This window comes from Sus scrofa, chromosome 6, assembly GCF_000003025.6.
Source record: "Sus scrofa isolate TJ Tabasco breed Duroc chromosome 6, Sscrofa11.1, whole genome shotgun sequence".
NCBI classification, from domain to species: domain Eukaryota; kingdom Metazoa; phylum Chordata; class Mammalia; order Artiodactyla; family Suidae; genus Sus; species Sus scrofa.
The window spans coordinates 89,666,633-89,686,698 of record NC_010448.4 but is presented as its reverse complement, the minus strand read 5'-3'; the positions used below and the strand labels follow the sequence as shown (position 1 = coordinate 89,686,698).

Genomic DNA, 20,066 nt, shown 5'->3' with positions numbered 1-20,066 from the left:
TGCAGGGGTGACTCTATTTTCTTTCAAAATTTAGCCTCTGTGGCCTTGACACATATCACTTGTCATGAGTGTGATATTTTGCTGGATTAAGAGAGAACATGGTCACATCTTAAGACAGGAGAGAAAGACCTCTTAGAGAAGGGGTTCTGAAGTCCAAGTCTAAATTAAATTAACCTGTTACAGTGAGACTCCATGAGACTAGCTTGGGAGCCACATAAGCCCGGATTTGAACCCCCATCTTCTACTTCTTAGCTGTGTAACCTTGGGAAATCTTCTTAAATTCCCCAAACTTCAGTTTCTTTTTTTTTTTTTTTTTTTTTGTCTTTTTGTCTTTTTGTTGTTGTTGTTGTTGTTGTTGCTATTGCTATTTCTTGGGCCGCTCCCTCGGCATATGGAGGTTCCCAGGCTAGGGGTTGAATCAGAGCTGTAGCCACCGGCCTACGCCAGAGCCACAGCAACGCGGGATCCGAGCCGCGTCTGCAACCTACACCACAGCTCACGGCAACGCCGGATCGTTAACCCACTGAGCAAGGGCAGGGACCGAACCCGCAACCTCATGGTTCCTAGTCGGATTCGTTAACCACTGCGCCACGACGGGAACTCCGAAACTTCAGTTTCTTACTGTGTAAAACAGTCATAGCAATACCACCACGTTGAGAAGATTGAATTTAAAAATTTACAACGTAGCAAGCTTGAGTGTAAATCACAGTAGTTAAGCACTAAGCTCTTAATAGCTGTTTAACAAAAGGCAGGGCACCATCACCTCTCTGAGCCTCATTTCGCCTCATCTGCAATATAAGCATAATTGTTCTGCCTACTAACTTCAAAGGTCGTCGTGAGGAAACACTAAAGCACGTACAGAGTGTCTATGAGGATTTTCTCAGCGGCTTGGTGTACCTGGAATTGTGAGGAGGTGCTAGGGGACCCCTGGTGGAGGAACTAACTCAGGAGCGACCCGAGCCCCAAGTCAGAAATGGGCTCAGATCTCCACTTTTGTCATTTAGTGTGGGTGTGTGACCTAGGGTGAGTGGCCTACCTTCTCTGAGCCTCCTCTTTCCCTTCTATCAAGTGGGGTTAAACATCACAGGGTCATCTCGAGAATCCTATTCTGTAGAAAAGTGTTAAACATGTGGCAAACGTATAAATGTTTGCTGAATCTCAGTTCCTCTGAGGGGAACCAAATTCAGTCTATCTCCTTCCGCGAGGTAGGAAATATGCAGATGCCTCCACACGTATCTCAGGTAGGAGCGATGCTCTGTGCTTCCCCACCCCCCTCACCCGTTGCCATGGCCACCGGTTCAGGGCAGCACCCGGGCGTGTTCAGCCCAATCCCCGCCTTTCTAGAGTGACCATTGGCTGGAGAAGCCACGTGATGCACGTTGGTATGCTAATATATGGTAATCGCCCCACGCTCCTCCTCCCCGGGCCTTGGCCGAGTAGCCAGCAGGGTGCGCGGCGCCGAGCCGAGGGGGCGGGCTGAGGGGCGGCCCCCGGGAGAGAGCGGCCAGGTGGAGGAGGAGCGCGAACGCGACCGCAGGTAACGGGCGGGCGCGTGCGCGCTGGGGCCGGCTCACGGCGGACTGGCAACGCGCGGGGCACTCGGGCCGCTGCGCTGCCGGCTTAACCCTTTGGGCACCCAGCTGTCACCGCTGGGCCGGGCCGCACGGGGCGGGGCGGGGCACTGCCGTGGGCTCCGGCAGGCAGGCGGACGGCGGCCTGACCCGGGATCCGCGGCGTGGGGCCCGCGCGAGGGCCGAGCAGCCCGAGCCGGCAGATCGACCCGCCGCAGCACGCCCAGGGGCCGGGACCCAGTCTCAGGGAGGGCTGCGGGGCAGCTTCGGGGCCGGGGCTCGCGGGAGGCTACGGGGAACCGGCTGGAGTACCGGCACTCACACGGTTTCTCGGGGGGGGCCGAGCCCCTCCCGCCCAGAGGCCTGGGCCTCTGCAGCCCGTGGCCTTGCGCGGCCTGCGTCTCCTCCGCGCATCCCGCAGGGTGCGAGGAGACCCCAGGGTCGGGCCTGACCTCGGCGCCCCCTTTCCAGCCGCGGCCTGACAGCCCAGACCCCGGCACTTTTGACCCGAAGTCAAGCTGGGGCCCCAGTGGGACGAAGGCAAGAGTGGTGCTTGGGAGACATCAGCCAAGGGACGCGGGGATTGTCGGCGCTGGGAAGAGCGGACAATCCCCTAAAGGAAAAGCAGACTCCAAGATTTGCCAGTATGGGGAAGGAGAGATGCCCAAGAAAGGCACTGGCCCCTTATTTTCTGTGCTGGGTGATGACTTGACATTCATGGGAAAATGTCACAGCTGGACACCTGGATCAGGTCTGTCATGTCCAGAGGAAGCGGCTGTTCTCCGTGAGTTTCTAACAGATTTCTTATAAGGCCAGGTTTAAATTCATTTTACTCCCTCACCCTCCTCCTAGGCCTGCTACAGAAGTGTGTTCTTTTAATTATCCACCGCCACCCCCCACCACCACCAGTTCACTAAGATTGGTGGCAGCTTTAGGCTTACAGTGTAATTTAGCTTTCACTACAATAGAAATGGTAGGATGGGCCATGTGCCACTAATATTAAGCTTGCCCTGGGAGCTTCTTGGAGGAAGTGTGTGTGTATGTGGAGTGGGGGTTGGGGGTTGGGGTTGGGGGTGTTTCTATTACCAGGGCAGATGAAAAATTGGCTAATGTAATAAAATTCATTAAGTAAAAAAAAAATTGGCTAATGTGCCAGTGATATCAATAGAATTTCTTTTATGGGTCTAAAGTCTTTTCTTCTAAAGCAAGGAAAAACGTGGGTACACATGAAAAGTACCAGAAACCAATTTGATTTGTGCAAGTGAAGTGCAAATTGCCCTTTCATGTTGCTCTTGATGTCTTTTATTACACAACCACAAACACTTGCTCTATGCCAGGCACTCCGCTAGGTCCTGGAGATGCAAAGATGAATAAGATAATTAGTCCTTGTCCTCAAAGAAGTAGTGGGAGAGATGGAAATAAAGTTGCCAGTAAAAGTGATAACAGCATAATAGATGTGTCTATAAAGAGCTGTGGAAGCACAGAGGAGGGAACAATTAGCTGTTTGAGAGGATCAGGGAAGGCTTTCCAGAGAAAAACACGTGTAAGTAAGGTCTTCAAGGGTGAATAGGAGTTTGCCTTGTAGAGAAGATCAGGAAGAACAGGAAGGGCAGCCAAAGCAGAGGACACTGAATATAGACACTTAAAACAGTTTGGTATCTCAAGGCCATGGCTTTATGTTGCAGCCGTGGCCTTTTTCCTTTCTCAATACAGTAACCTAGAATATCAATTCCCACCACATTTTCCAGGGATAGTTTCTATCTTGTTCTCCCACATTTTCTCCTTGTTTTTTTGTTTTTATTTATTTATTTATTTATTTGAGATTCACTTCTGGTCTGTGTCACTCACATCTTTCCAAGAACAGTCCAACCATATGGAGATGGGAAAGGGGTGGTTTACGGTAGCTCCAAGATAGAGAGCTGGAAAACCGGGCATAGGTGTGCACTAGAGGCATCATCCCAGGGGGGCAAGCCTAAACCATACAGTGAGGGAAGCCTTGCCAAATGTCAAGTCTGCAATATCAGATCTGTGAGACCTTGGGAAACGAGTAATCAGATCAGAAGCTGGAAGGATCTGGGCTGGTATGTGGGTCAGGACAAGCAGTTCAAGACTGAGATCATGACTCATGGAGAGATGGGGGAGCCCATTGTGTAGAGCAGGGCTGTGCAGAAAAGGACAGCACTGTCTTCTCAATAGAATATTTCCAATACCTCCTTTCTGTTCTTTCGCCCTCTTTACTGCTGGCCTATTTTGATCCAGTTTCCACTCATGACTCACTTTTGCTAGGCTTCTCTTACTGAGGTCTCAGCTACCAGAGCAGAGAGAAAATCCTGTTCTGCTGCCTTAGCATCCACCTCTAGAACTATAAATAGTCCATTTTATTTCGTAAGCCATTAACTAGCCAGCCTGTTTTCACCTCCTGATCATTCAGAAACTGAGCAAAGATGGGCCCAGAGGTGGTAAAGGAGACCTCACCCCCCCAAACTCATCTATTGTCTGACTCAGATAAAGGCGTTTAGCTTTGCTCAAACCAAAACTTATTTTTAGAATGGATTGTGGTGAATTTTTGGCAAATCCTCAGTCTTGAGCTCTCTTACAGATCAATCCGGGTAAAGAAGGTGACGCTGGGGGGATATGCCTGATGTACTCTGCTGAGATTGACAATTCTGTGAGTGCTGGAGAATCATGGGTGCTATTTAAGCAGTCTTCTCAATCAGCATGTTTACTGAGCACCTGCTTGTGTGTAAATACTGCGCTGTGTTTGTGCTTTGGAGACAGGAAAATGAGAGAGGTGGCGTAGTCTGGGGATTATTCTCAGCTAAGCAAGGATTCTTATCCCAGTTCTATCCATGACTTGCCGCCTGACTTGGGTGTGTTATTTGACTTTGTTTCTTCATCTGTAATAATGCCACCTCTTCATACGCTTGTGAAGATTAAACATAAAGCAGTACTTCACTAAATTTTCAAAATGCTAAACATGTGGTATTACAGGAGTTGAAGAAAGAGAAAGATCACCATGGGCTATGATTGTCTAGGAAGGCTTTTTTTTTCAGAGATATGGCGAATTTTGTTATATAAAGGAAAGTGGAAGGGCTTTCTAGACAGGAATAATAATGTTCAGAAAACACAGGACTGTGGGAGTTCCCTCGTGGCACAGCAGGTTAAGGATCTGGTGTTGTCACCTCAGCAGCTCGGGTTGCTGCTGTGACGCTGGTTCAATCCCTGGTCTGGAATTTCCACATATCATGGGGCTCCGCCAAAACAACCACCACAACCACAACCACAACAACAAAACACCACAGGACGAGAACACGGAAGAAAGTTTTCCGGGATCAGTTGATGAGCTTGACCAGTCTGGCAAGATCGGAAAGTTAAACTAGAGAAGTAAGATTGGAGGCGTTTGTTGAAGCCGGATTTTAACAGGTATTAAATGCTGAACTAAGGAATGACTTTATTCTGTATGATGGAAAGTCTGAAGATGTTTGGTTAGGGATGTGTGGGGGTTATAAAAAGTAGTATTTTAAGAAGATTTTCAACAACAATGTGGAGCATAAACTTTAGTAGGGATAGAGAACCATACAACCAGTTAGCAGGTTATTGAATAGTTTAGGTATGAGGGGATAAGGAATTAAATTAGGGTGATGGCAGTGAAAATAAGTATTATAAAAGAAACATCAACAGGGCTCTAGGGCTGATAGATACGGAGGACAAGAAATAAGGAGGAATCAACTGTAGCCTTGAACTTGGGTGCCAAGATCAACAGAGACAGGACAGATAGAAAGAAAAGCCAATTCAGGGGAGAAGAGAAAAATCTAAGTGCTATATATCTTGTGGTGATATTAATTTTTTTTGTTTTTTTTTTTTGTTTTTTGTTTGTTTGTTTGTTTTTTGTCTCTTTAGGGCCACGCCTGCGGCATATAGATGTTCCCAGGCTAGGGGGTCTAATCAGAGCTGTAGCCGCTGGCCACGGCTACAGCCACAGCAGCGCCAGATCTGAGCTGCGTCTGCAACCTACACCACAGCTCACAGCAGCACTGGATCCTTAACCCACTGAGCAAGGCCAGGGACTGAACCCACAACCTCATGGTTCCTAGTTGGATTCGTTTCCACTGTGCCATGACAGGAACTCCCTCTTGTGATATTGGAATTTATAAGTGGATGCATCCCCTAAATATGTGGGGGGAGGGGGCTGGGAGGGCCAGAGAGAGGAGTCTTATATGTGGGTGATAAGTGAAGCCATGTGATTAGCTTAGTTCCCACTTAGTTCTTAGCAGCATGGAAATAGAGGGATAGAGGACCAAGGCTGAAGCATGGAGATTGCCCACATTCAGGGAGGGGGGAAGAGGAAAGGAGGTCAGTATGGTGAAAAATAAGGACTATCAGAGAAGTAAAAAAAAAAAAAAGCCCTTCTAATTTATTCACCCAACAAATGCATTCTCTCTACGACCATTTATTTGTGTACCTGATAGATGCAAGGCGGATTAGACAGGCTGTTAGCCATGAGGGTGTAGCACCACAGAAGTCAAGCAAAGAGAGGGTTTCAAGCTGGAGGAACTGGTCAGCAGCATGCAATTTTACAGAAAAAGTGGGAAATGTTCCATTATACTTAGTACACAGGGGGTTCTTTCCGAAAATGATACTTCAGTTCCATGAGGAATGACCATAGGGGTATTAAATGCCAGATTAAAGACAGTTGGGGCATGAAATGTGGGTAAGAAATGGAGACAGCAGGTAGATCTGTCTCCATTTCTTATCCACAGTAAAGGCATTGGAAGTAAAAGGAAGAAGAGAAATAGGAAAGAGGTCTGAGAAGGCAGAAGAGTCAAGCAAAAGATTTGCCCTTCCCTATCTGCATCATTATTTTAGTTGTCCTAAGATACCATTTTCTTCTTTCATATCCTTAATAGCAATTCAGCAGTTCATTTCTTAAACCCACTCCTTTGAGAATTACCTGTACATTTCATTGAACAGTAAGAGTGTAGCCACCACTTGTTGAGTGCCTATTCTGGGCTAAGCATTGTAGAAATGTGATTCATTATTCCATTTAATCTTCACAAGGCTGGATTACAACCATACAACCTCTTGGAAGCATGGAAAAGCTAAATAAATTGCTTCTGATCACATAATTAATGAGGGGAAAGATGGGATTTGGACCCAGCTCCGACTCTAAAGCTGTACGAAAGGACCAAACTGTACTGTCCCTGAAGGTGGGGCCAGCTTCCCGGGTGTGTGGCTTGTGCAGTTTTCTGGGGCCCTGCATTTATAAGGGCCCCACACCTGGTTCAATGCTCTCTTGTTGCCGTCTTGAAATTGTTCAGAATTTTAAACAAGGGGATCTGCATTTTTGTTTTGCCCTGGGCCCCACAAATTATGGAATCAGTTCTACCCAAGGTATCAATACTCCCTCCTGAAGCCAGGAAAGTGTTCAGCGCTGTACACTTCTTTTTCGCTGCCAGCCTAAAGTCCTTGCTGTGTAATGGTACACGATCACATTTTCCTGTCTTCTCTTTCTGGACTCCTAGTATAAAGGGCGAAAAGGGGATATCCTGAAGTTCAAGTAAATAGCCAGGATAAAGAGAATCGAGAATAGAGGCAAGGAATTATTTACCTAGAATGGCTTCTGGAAACTCATCCATCATATCATGAGAGTATTATTGGACAGAAATGCCATCCTGATCCTGTTGTTACTCTCAATTTAAATAGAAAATGGTGGAGTTCCCGTCGTGGCGCAGTGGTTAACGAATCCGACTAGGAACCATGAGGTTGCGGGTTCGGTCCCTGCCCTTGCTCAGTGGGTTAACGATCCGGCGTTGCCGTGAGCTGTGGTGTAGGTTTCAGATGTGGCTCGGATCCAGCGTTGCTGTGGCTCTGGTGTAGGCCGGTGGCTACAGCTCCGATTCAACCCCTAGCCTGGGAACCTCCATATGCCGAGGGAGCGGCCCAAGAAATAGCAACAACAACAACAACAAAAAGACAAAAAAGACCACCAAAAAAAAATAAATAAATAAATAGAAAATGGTTAGTTTCCGTGCCTTTTGTAGATGTTTTCATTTGCTAGGAAGATCATTTTTCAACCTATTGTAACAGAAATTGGGGTCGAACAGTTATAATACAATTTGCCCTGATCTGATGCCTCTTTAGCCAGGCTGGCACCCACACCAAGGACCACCCAGCAAGTCTGAATCATGTAGCCCTGCTCACCACTTTTGTCCTGAGTGATCGTGTGACCTTCTTGCCTGTGTGGTCCACTCTGTCCCTCCATCTACCTGTATGGATCATGAAAACCAGAAAAACTTAACTTTTGACATGGTCCCTCACTTGGGGTTGCATAATCAATCACTCCTTGGAACTGACAGCACTTTCGGTTTTTCTAGTTTTCATGGTTATTGCTCTCTTAGTTACAGCATTGGCTCATCCTCAGGCTCCTGCCACTCCCGGTCTCTCTGAGTAATCATTTGACCAGGTCCTGACCAAGCCCTGACACTTGACACTAGCTGACCACTTGCCCAGATCTGAACACCATCCAACCTAGATTCCTCTGCAGAGGATATCAGGCAAGACTGAGGTTGTGTTGCTTCCTCCATCACCAGCGTCAATCCCATCCCATCTCACTTTCTACTTCCATCGTGGATCAGGTGAGCCTAAGAATATGTGAGATTAACAGTAGGAAGAGATTTAGAGTGTGACCTACAGCATATGTCATGAAGGAGTCTCGGTGACCAGTGTTCTCCATGGTCTCCTATTTGTGCTGCTGGTAGAGTCTCCATAAGGCCCTGTAGTAGTTCTCTATTGCTGTGTAACAAATTACCCCTGGATTTATCAGCTTAAAACAACGGACTTCCCTGTCTTTTAAGAATCAGTTCAGAAGCGTTCTTCCACTTGCTTTCAGTGAATGAGCATCCTTCCTCTCTGATCTCTCTTTGTGCTTTAACATCTCATTATAGTACTTACCACATTGTTGTAATTGCTCAAGACTCTGTCTTTTTCATTTCCGCAGCTTTAATTCCTAAAACTATTCCTTGAACGTAGTAGATGCTCAATAATGGTTGTTGAATACACTTAAGAATGGCTTGGACCTTTATATGGTTTTTACTGTATTCATTAGAAAGCATATGTATACGGCAAAGTACCTAGCGGTTGCACCCTCTGAAAAATATACCCTTCATCTCCCTATCTAGAAGCTCATGTATCATTGTTGTTGAAGACATAAAGAAACCATTGCATATGTCAAAGACTTCCTGACTTGCCAGCTTACCTTCTCCAGGGAGGACTTCTTGAACTTGTTTCTGTCTGTAAGTCTCTGCTCCATCCATACCCTGAAGCCAATTCTGGCCCTTGTAGGAAATCATATAATGAGTCCCTAGCCCAAAGACACTTGGTTCAATAACAAAATCAATACTGGTTCCCTTTTTTTTTTGCTTTTTAGGGCCACAGGTGTGGCATATGCAAATTCCCAGGCTAGGGGTCAAATTGGAGCTATAGCTGCTGGCCTACACCACAGCCACAGCAATGCCAAATCCGACCCACATCTGTAACCTACACTGCAACTCACAGCAACATCGGATCCTTAACCCACTGTGTGAGGCCAGGGATGGAACCCATGTCTTCATGGATATCAGATACCACTTGCCCAGATCTGAACACCTGTCGAGTTTGTTACCGCTGAGCCACAATGGGAACTCCTGATTCACTATTTAATATCTGACTATAAACTTTATGAAAGCAAGATCTGGGTCTGGCTTATCAACTGCTGTCTTGCCAGCAGTAAGCACTATTAGCTGCTTAATAAATACTTGGTGAATGAATTAATAACACTCCATTCTTGATCTTCATATCCCATTCCTTTAATCAGGTCCTGAGCGCTGATCAACCAGAATCTTAGGCCTGAGTTCATCATTTCACAGGGTCCAGGTATTTTGTCTTGATCCTTCATTCATTTATCACAGCTTATCTTGCTCTACTCAGAACTGAGGCACCTCTTCCCCTCTTTGTCTTCCTAACTAGTAATATTGGCCAGATGCCCTTAGGAGAGTATTCTTTTCTCTACCTAGAGCCAGAAATATCGAGCACACATATTTGATGTGTTTTAAAATATTTGAACTGAGGAGAATTATATCCAGATTTCCAAAGAAGCAGGTTTGGGCCAGAAACCGAGTTCTAAAATTTTATGAGTCTGACAGAGTTCCCATTATGGCTCAGCAGGTTAAGAACCCCACTAGTATCCATGAGGTTGCGGGTTCAATCCCTGGCCTCACTCAGTGGGTTAAAGATCCGGCATTGCCATGAGCTGTGGTGTAGGTTGCAGATGCAGCCTGGATCCTGTGTTGTGGTGGCTCTGGCGTAGGCCGGTGACTACGGCTCCGATTAGACCCCTAGCCTGGGAACCTCCATGTGCCATGGGTGTGGCCCTAAAAAGATAAATAAATAAATAAATAAATAAATAAAATTTTATGGGTCTGTTAAACTGATTAACTTGTGAGCTTGGGCAATTCAGTGCAAATTAATTTTCATACCAAGGAATTAATCAAGGGAGGGGAGGGAATTAATGTAAATATGGTTGCCAGGGAAACTTTTCCTGATAGAAGAGAGAACCTCAGCAGAATTTATACAGGCCCTAGAAACCACTGTAACCCAATCATACTACTGTATTCTCTTTCTGGTGAGAGAAGAAAACCACATAGAAACCACAAGTACAGATAAAGGTGGCTTTAGGCTTTTCCAGAGACTTGAGGAGTTAAGCTCTCCCTCTGGTCTGAATATTTTCTCCAGGGGAAAGATGGCTATTATAAGGCACCCGTTCCTTCTGAAGAAACATCTGGAAATGCAGAGTTCCTCCAAATCCATCTGTGAAATAGTTTTCATGCATTCAAGGGATGTTTATTCAGCACTTTTTAGTGTTCCCATCGCCCAGCAGGGAATACGATGATAAGAGATTGATAACAATTTGGAGGTATCATACTATACCTAGTGGATGTTCCTTAAATTTTGTCTAAGTTAATTTTTTGAGTAGGGGGTGATATGTACTGAAATATGTCATGCTTTTTTTAAAAAATAAAATGCTGTAGAAAAATTCCACGAACAGCTGTATCTTCTGCACCTGAAACAGTTGTACGGCAGCACCTGAAAAAAAACCTGACTCTCATCTATAAACGCCCCAAGGTATATGTCATCTAGTGGCGGTGTCTTACAAATTGTACGTGTCGTACCGGTGAAGGACAGATTCATCTCCTTAATGGCTCAAATCATGAGAGTACCTTCTTACTTTAGCTAAATATGATGGGTGGCTTGAGTTGTAAAATCTTGGCTGTAAAATGCATTTGGATTGAAATGTGTAACCCTCTCGCATCCCTGAGGCCTACCATTCAGTGTCTCCTTTATACACTGGAATATACTGGAGTTTGGTACAATGCACAGTGCCTTTCACCAGGCTAGAGAAGAAGTGGAGGGTCATGGTTCATTAGCACCAGGCTGCTTGGGTTCCAGCCCTGCCTCTACCAGTCATCAGCCTTGACCAAGCCCTCACCCGCTCTGTGCTCCATCTCCCTGTGCACAGTGGGGATAATAGTAGGACCTGCCTGGAAGGATTGTAGGATTAAACAGGTTAATATGTTTGAAGGACATACCTCATGCATGTGAAGTAAAACTGTCAGTTTACCTTTTACTGTTTCCTGTGACCTCCTGGATATAGGGTCGATGGCACTTGAAGGAGACTGTTGAGAGGCAGAAAGTTTTAATAACTTCCCTAAAGTTGTACACTGAGTTTGGGCTCAGATTATTTTAACCCCAAAGTTAAGTTAACTCTGATGTTTCCCATTCTATTTAGTAAGAGACAGAGAAAATGAGAGTTAAAGTGCAAGAGAGGAACCTGGCTTTTGGAACATTTTCAAAGAGGGGTTACTTCGCGGAAGATGGCGACACTAATGCATGTGAAAATGAAATTGCTTTCTCAGAGGCAAAATGAGTATGCAAAATGGTTGGAACTAATAATATAAGACAAGGAATATCATACTGGGTCAGGTCTGCAGTATATCCAGCCCCAAATTCTGCCCCTGATCATGGCAACAAGGGACAATTAGAGGGGAGTATTTAGCTGCCATCCCTGACGAACCCTTCTAATTATAGACCCACTATCCCTGATTGTCTTTCAGTATCCTGCTGTGTCATGTTCACCCAAGTATTTAAGCTGTATTTCTACTTTTGGTCTTTAAAATCTGGTCATTTTTTCAACAAACAGTTTTAAAGCCTCTGTGTTTGGTAGCTCGGGATGCGAAAATGACTCCACCCCAATCCTGGCACCCCAGAAGTTTATGAATGAAGACAGACGTGGCAATACCGATTATGGGATGGTACTTGTGCCTTAATAGAAGTAGGGACAAAATGTCTTAAAAGGTTAGAGGAGGAGTCCTTTAGCTCTGCTTAGAAGGGGCTGTCACCTTCTGGGAGTTCCCTGGTGGCCTAGTGGGTTAAGGATCCAGCATTGTCACTGTTGTGGTACAGGTTCTATCCTCGGCCTGTGAATTTTGGCATGCTGTGGGCACCGCCAAAAAAGAAAAAAAAAAAAAGTGTCACCTTCAGGAGAAAGTGACACTTGAGATGATGTCTGAAGAGGAAGAGTCCCTCAGGCAGACAGGGCACCTTAGAGAGGAGGGGCAGCACGTGCACAGGTGGGGTGCAGGTGTGAGAGCAGAGTCCCTGTGGAGAATCCCAGTGACCCCACATGTTGGAGCAAGACGTGTGAGTAGAGTAGGGGCAGAAACAAGGCTGAAAAGTAGGCTGGCCTCCCACACAGAAGGCTTATTTCCAGCCCACAGACCTTGGACTTTATGTCGGAGGCCATGGAAGCTGTTGAAGCACTTCAGGAGAAACATGAGCACAGGATCACATCCCCGGGGCGGAGGCTGGTCTAGACAGGACAGAAACAGGAGCCAGAACCCCACGGCAAGAAGGGGCCACTAGCTCAGCTTCTCCTCTCCTGCCAGTATGTTTACTCTCGAAGATATACACCAGATTTATGGATGGCATGCAGAGTACTGGGCTACTGGCTGGGAGCGCTGAGATCTACAAGCACCCACGTCTTGGGGTTGCTTGCAGTTTTATTTGTCCTGAACCAAAGCTTTCTTGAGTTTTGGGCTTTCCTGGTCCATCTTCTAACTTCATCCTGGCCCCTGTGCTGGCATCTGGGGTGTAAAACAGAGCTGGTGTGTGTTTCTCTTGTCTGTACCCATCATGATTTTACCATTCCTGTCCTAAGTCCTTCCTCTCAACCTTCATCCCTCCAGAGTCCAAAGTTCCAATCACTCAGTGCATTCCTGTAGAAAATGAATCTATTACATCTCATTTATTTATTTATTTAGTCTTTTTAGGGCTGCACCTCGGCACATGGAGCTTCCCAAACTAGGGGTTGAATTGGAGCTGCAGCTGCCGGCCTACGCCACAGCCATGGCAATGTGGAATTGGAGCCATATCTGCAACCTACACTACAGCTCATGGCAACATCAGATCCTTAACCCACTGAGCAAGACCAGGGATCAAACCTCCATCCTCATGGATACTCGCCGGACTCGTTTCCCCTGAGCCAAGACAGGAGCTCCTATTACATCTCTTTTTCAGACTTCTGCTATGGAAATTCTTATTTTTCTCTCATTTACCCTCAACCTCAAGTGCTATGTGCTAGTGCTCTTAGGTCACATGTCAAATTCTTTGGGTCCTACTTCCTGTCCTTTTCTGACTTACAGAGCTCTCACATTCTTCTTTCCTTGTTTCTGCAAAGATGTGCATACCACAACTGCAGCCTGCATTATTGTCTGCTTTTTCTGTGTGGTGTTAGGACCTTTCACCCATGAGATCCCAGTCTCCAAAGGCAAAAACTCCTCTACCCAAGAAAATTATTAAATTGAAGATGAACAATGTTTCTAAGAGTTTTATGAGAAATAGTAGTATTTATTATATAATAGTAAATTGTGATTATTATTTATTATTATTATTACTTATTTTACATGCAAATTGCCATGCTAGGACATTATGTGAGTTCTTATTTAATCCTCACAATGACTTTGCAAGGCAGGTGCTCTTATTACTCCCATTTTACGGATGAGGAAACTGACTCTAAGGGATGAAATGATTTGTCCACTATTAACATCACTAATATAGAACAGCTTTATCTGTTTTGAAATTCTGATGCTAGGTGCACACACACATTTAGGATTGTAAGTCCTCTTGATGAATGGACCCCTTTATCACTATGAAATGATCTTCTTTTCCGTAGTTCTGTCGTTTACTTTTATTCCTATTTTTACAGTATTCCCTGTCCTGAAGTCTATTTTGCCTGATGTTGACTCAGTCACTGCAGCTTTCCTGTGTTACTGTTTTCATAGTATAACTTTTCTATCCTTGTGTGTGTGTGTGTGTATCCTTATATATTATTTTATATATATATATAAAACGTATGTATCTTTCATTTTAAAGTGGGTTTCTTTTAGAAAGCATATAGTTGAGCCTTGCTTTCTAATCCAGTATGAAATGCATTTCTGCCAATTAATTGGGATGTTTACAATTTACATTTATTGTAATTATTGCTATGATTGGGTTTAAATTGCCCATCTTGCTGTTTGCTTTCAATTTATCCCATCTGTTGTTTGTTCCTTTTTTTCTCTTTTTTTGCTCAAGTTTGGATTATCCAACTTTCTTATTCATATCTTTATTGTATCTTTCTTACTGGTTTGTTGCCTGTGTCTTTGTTTTACCTTTTTTTAGTAGTTGCTTTCATGTTTATAATATTCATCTTTAACTTATCCTTGTTCATCCTCAAATAATATTATATCACATTATAGGACAGAACTTTAAGACTGTATACTTCTATTTCTTCCCTGTTGACCTTTGTGTTATCATATATTACACTTAAAATGTTATTTTTGTTTTAAATAATCAATTTTCCTTTTAAAATAAGAAAAAATGACTTTTATATTTACCCACTTATTGTTTTGGACACTTTTTTTTCCCTTTGTATTTCCATCTTTTATCAATTTCCTTTAGCCTAAAGAACTTCTTTTAATCTATTTAGTAGTGCAGATATACCAGAATTAATTCTTTCAGAATTTTTCTGTTTTAAAAGTTCTATTTTACATTCATATTGAGAGAGATTTTTACTGAGTAAAGAATTCTCGATTGACAGGTTTTTTTTCTTCCAGTGCTTTAAAGATGCCTGTCCATTGCCCATTGGCTTGAATACTTTATGATAAGAAATATGCTGTAATTCTTATTTTGGTCTTGGGTAATGTGTCTTTTTTCTCTGGCTGCTTTTCAGGTTTTCTTTTTATCATTTTAGCAATTTGCTTATGATGTTCCTTGGAATTGTTTTCTTTCTATTTATTCTATTTGGATTTGAGCTCCTTGGATCTGTGGGTTTATAATTTTTATCAGATTTGGAAAAAATTTAGCCATTATTTCTTCAAACTTTTTTGTTCCCTTCCCCTCCAGATCTCTTTTTCTTCTAGAACTCCAAATTCATGAATGTTATCTTGCTTGATATTGTCCCATGGGCTACTGATTCATTTTTATTTTGTCTTCTGTCTGTGCTCCATTTTTTATAGTTTCTAATAAAACTATATGTTTATAGTTTCTAATAAAACTATATATGTCTCTAAGTTTACTGGTCTTTTCTTCTGAAGTTCCTATTATATCAAAACCTAATTCAGTGTACTTGTAATTTCACTTGTTATATTTTAGTCTCGAGATGTTTAAGTATTTGTTTTTACATCTCCATTCTCTTTGTCCCCATGTTTTTTTCCTTCCTTCTTAAACATATGGAACATGTTTATTAAAGGTGTTTTAATAACCTCATCTGCTAGTTCTTTCATCGTTGTCATTTCCAGGTATGTTTGTGTTTCTTGTTTTCTCCCAGCTAATGAGTTTCTTTTCCTGCCTGGTTATTTTTTATTGGATATTGGACATTGTTAATTTTATATTCCTGGTTGCTAGATTTTGCTTTGGAATGTAGTTAAGTTACCTGGAGTCAGTTTGATCCTTTCAGGGATTGTTTTTAAGCTTTGTTATGGAGGATCCAAAGCAGCCTTTATTCTAGGACTAATTTAGCCCTCACTACTAAGGCAGTACCCTTCTGATGATTCTATGTAATTCCTTGTGCATTACAAGGTCTTTCTACTCCGACTGATGTGAACACAAACTACTCCAAGCCCTGCGTGAACTCTGGGAGTCGTTCTCCTATCTCCTTTACAGTATTGAGTAGTTTCCTCTCATGCATGTGCAAATCTATACTCAGCCGAAGACTCCAGGGAGGCCTCCTATAAATAGAAGAGTGTGTGCTGCTTCACTCTTTCTCTTTCCCTCAGTGCAGCTTCCTTCTCTGTGGTTCTCTGGTTCACAAATCCTAACACTGTCCTCCTAGATCTCTAATCTTGGGCTCTTCAGCCCAGTGAGACCACTGAGCTCTGTTTGGGTTCCCCGTTCTTGTGATACATCCTGGAAACTGCCTCCAGGCAGTAAGCTGACACAATCTCAGGGCTCACTTTGTTTCTCTTGTCTCCGATCAAAGGCCTGCATTGTCTGTCAACCCATGTCTGGAAAACATTCCTTTATGTATGTCGTCCAGTTTTTTAGTTCTTTGAGGTGGGAGAGTTCCTGTTTCCCTAGTTTTTAAGTGCAAGTTTCTAACATCTTTTCGAGGGACTTTACACGTTGATAGTAGGTTCCTTTCTTTGAAAAAACTTCGTCACTTCAGGCATGGGTTTTGAATAGTTAAAAAGTAGATCCATATTTAAAGTAACAAAGTCATACATCTAGATAAATCAAAAATGGGTATTAGAGATTTAGGGACTAATTCATTGTTATTAGAATGGCAGGAAGTCTAAATGGAATTTCAGAATAGGACTGAGGCTGCCGAGATGGTGCTTTACTGAGGTTCCATGGTTGTAGAGAGCTTACTGAGTCTTGGCTATAAGCCCTGCTATCTCTTTGTCAATAGTCTTCAGTGTTTACATGTTTAGTTTGATGCCTCATCCCAATAATCAAACAAGGAGTGAAACACTTAGAACCATTGAGATAAAGACCAAAACTACAGTGAGAGAGTCAGACAAAGAAAATGCTAACAGTGTTTAAACCCTGGCACCTTCCACCAACTACTGACTGTCTGGTCCCAGAATTACTGTTTTTCTCCAAATCCTTGTTGGTCATACTGAAAATAAATGAGGACAATTAGAATAGGGTACCCGGGGCCAGGTTATAGGCAATACATCGACTTCACCAATTAACCTTTCATGTGTGTGTGTGTGTGTGTGTGTGTGTGTGTGTGTGTGTGTGTCTCAGCATGCTAGCAAGCATGGCCAAACATCTCATCTAATCTTCGTAATAACCTTATTAAATTCGAGCTTTAGGTATTACATATTGAGTACTCAGTGAAAAAAAAACTGAAATCCGGAGATACCAAATGACTTGTTCAAGTTTTTCCACCACACCATACCACCTCTCACAATGCCATACTGCATTCCCCTCAGTAGCACCATAATTCCATTGTCACTAGACCGTAAATACAGCCTTGGGCCATTCATCTTGCAGTCGTGTACTCTGGGCCACAGGAGGCATTGTAAGACAGGGCTGGACAGATAATCAGTGTCTTTCATTAGAAAAAGAATTCAAAGTTCATAATTTACATAGAGTGGAACAAAACAACAGTAAGGTACTGAGGACAGTATATTATTATACATAGAGTCCAATTTAACCAAGAAAGCCTGATACATTCTCAATACCATACCATCAGTTGCTCAAAGAGAGACCTTTTAGTTTGAGGTTGTCATCACTATTAGCAAAGCCTTACAGTGTTTGCATTTCTGTCTTTTAAACTTATGATCTTTCTAGGAGTTCCCATTGTGGCACAGCAGAAATGAATCCAACTGGTTTCTATGAGGTTGTGGATTCAGTCCCTGGCCTTGTGCAGTAGGTCCGGGATCCAGCATTGCTGTGAGCTGTGGTGTAGGTCGCAGACGTGGCTTGGATCCCACGTTGCTGTGGCTGTGGCAAAAGCTGGCAGCTGTAGCTCTGATTTGACCCCTAGCCTGGGAGCTTCCATATGCCTCCAATGCAGCCCTAAAAAGCAAAAAATAAAAATAAAAAAATAAAAATAAACAAACTTATGATCTTCCTGAAGAGCCTTCACATTTGAGATTGCTACCATGGAATGGTGTTTCTGTGGTTGTTCTCCAGCTGTGCCATGCTACATTAGATGAGATCCTATACCAAGTCATATCATTTTGTCTACTCCGCTCGCTAGCAGTTTCCTTGACTTAGCGCATCATGATGAACCTATCTCAGTCTCCTGCTGTGATTTTTCTCTGCCTGTGCCCTGTCCAGTGTTGGTGGACTGTCTGTATTTTAAGACTTCAATATTCAATAGTAGGTTTAATAAATACTTATTAATTTAGCAATGCTTGTTATCCTATTATTCATGTTATTTCTGGTACAACTTTTTTTTTTTTTTTTTGGCTTTTTAGGGCCACACCCATAGCATATGGAAGTTCCCAGGCTAGGAGTCGAATCAGAGCTGTAGCTGCCAGCCTATGCCACAGCCTACGCCACACCAGATCTGAGCCACGTCTGCAACCTATACCACAGCTCACGGCAATGCTGGATCCCTAACCCACTGAGCGAGGACAGGGATTGAACCCACAACCCCATGGTTACTAGTCAGATTCATTTCCACTGAGCCACAATGGGAACTCCATGGTACAACTTTGATTGTAACTACTTAAAATCCGTATATAAAGTCCCCAATGATAATCCTATATATGTCCTTAAAGACATAAATGCTACCAGCCTTTACTTTGGCTTATGGCTAACTGGATATTGGCACCTTACTTTCAACGTCTATACCAGTTTTTAAATCTGTCAGTGAACATGCCTTCCTTCATGTACAAGAAGGATGGTCCTGATGCATCATCAGTACCCTTTCAAGTTTTGTTTTCTATTATTAGAGATAAGCTGTACTGGCCTTGCGCATTTGTGACTTACCTGGGGAGGGACTGGGTAGGGTACATATATCTGGGCTGTGTTAGTGAAGTTCTTTCCAGGGGGATATGCCCTAGCCTGTTTAAGGATTAGACCTACAGCTCTGACTTTATTGGGCAATCAGCAGTCATACTTTTTATAGAGAGAATGAGAATTCAGGATTCACATCTTGTATTTTTCTTCCTCTTCAGAAAAAGTGAAGCTATGGGTAATTGAATAGAAGAAGAGAAATGATGTTAGTTTTTAGATGTATGTATATAGTCACACCTTGATTATTAAGTGGTCGTATAAGTAATGGTTTAGAGGAACCCTCCAGGGCCAGACTGCCTGGGCCTGAGTTCTGGCTCCTCTGTTACTATTTGAGTCACCTTGGTCAAGTTACTTTACCCTTTCTGGTATTGTATCCTGTGACTGATCAATTCACTTTAGTTGTAATAGTTTTGTGGTTTGGGGGGGGGGGTTGGTAGATTCCTTAGGGTTTTCTACAAACATAACCACGTTGTCTGCAAATACAGTATTACTTCTTCCTTTCCAACCTCTATGCCTTTTTTCCCTGACTTATCTAGTAGAACCTCCAGTATAATATTGAATACACAACTGAATTGTCATTCCCGATCTTGGGGTGATCACATTTGGTCTTTCACTAAATAATGTGATGTTAGCTGAAAGTTATTATTACATTTCCTTTATCAAATTGAGGAAGTTTCCTTCTATTCCTAGTTTGCTGAGAGTTGTCACAGTTAAGTACTGCATTTTGTCAAATGCTTTATCTTCATCTATAAGCATCATCATATGATCATCTTTATTCTGTTAATCTGGTGATTTATATTGATTGATTTTCAAATGTTAAATTTTTTCTTAATGTAAAACCAAGGAAATAGAGATATTCCAGTACATATTTCCAGTACTTTTTTTTTTTGAAACTGGCAATATCTTAAGGTAATTTAAAATCTCTAGACTTAATCCCTAATTGTCTCTCAGTTATGAAGCTTTATGTTAAGGATGTAATAATCAACAGTAATACCTTTTGGGGAGTAAGCAAATGATTATGTCGAGTCTTTCTGATTAATGATTTAAATATGTTTTAGTGAATTCTGAACCGGCACAAGGAGAATATCATATTTACACTGACTTCCTGATCATTTACTTCTCCCATACTCTGCAGAAAAATAATCTTAACTCTTTTGAGATCCTATTTTCTAAAGAAATGAATAGGTAATGAGGCAAGATGGGTAGTACCTAATTGTTGAGAAGTAGTTCACTGCATATTTAGAAATTATTTTGGTGTAGTAATCATAATCAGCAGACGTTTGCAAGTAAAACGTCTTGGCTCTTTATCTGGTGATAAAGAAAAAGATGACCCCCCGCAGTTGGTGCCCTGATGTATCATGTTTGCTCTTTGACTGTGACCATAATGTGATGTTCATTCTCTTTATAGGAAGGCATTTTTATGGTTTGTTTCTAGGTATTTCGGGGCCT

At 42.9% G+C, this 20,066-nt stretch overlaps 1 protein-coding gene across 2 annotated transcripts in view; it reads left to right on the top strand.

Annotated features, from left to right (window-relative positions):
* PHC2 (polyhomeotic homolog 2) overlaps positions 1,424-20,066 on the top strand; it is a 111,246-nt gene continuing 92,603 nt past the window's right edge. The window contains exon 1 of one of the 2 annotated variants that reach the window (XM_021095847.1): positions 1,424-1,537. The gene's annotated coding sequence lies outside the window, so the exon portion shown is untranslated. Of the gene's footprint in view, positions 1,538-2,230; positions 2,356-20,066 lie in introns of those variants that run through there. The other variant, XM_021095848.1, reaches the window with a different exon arrangement.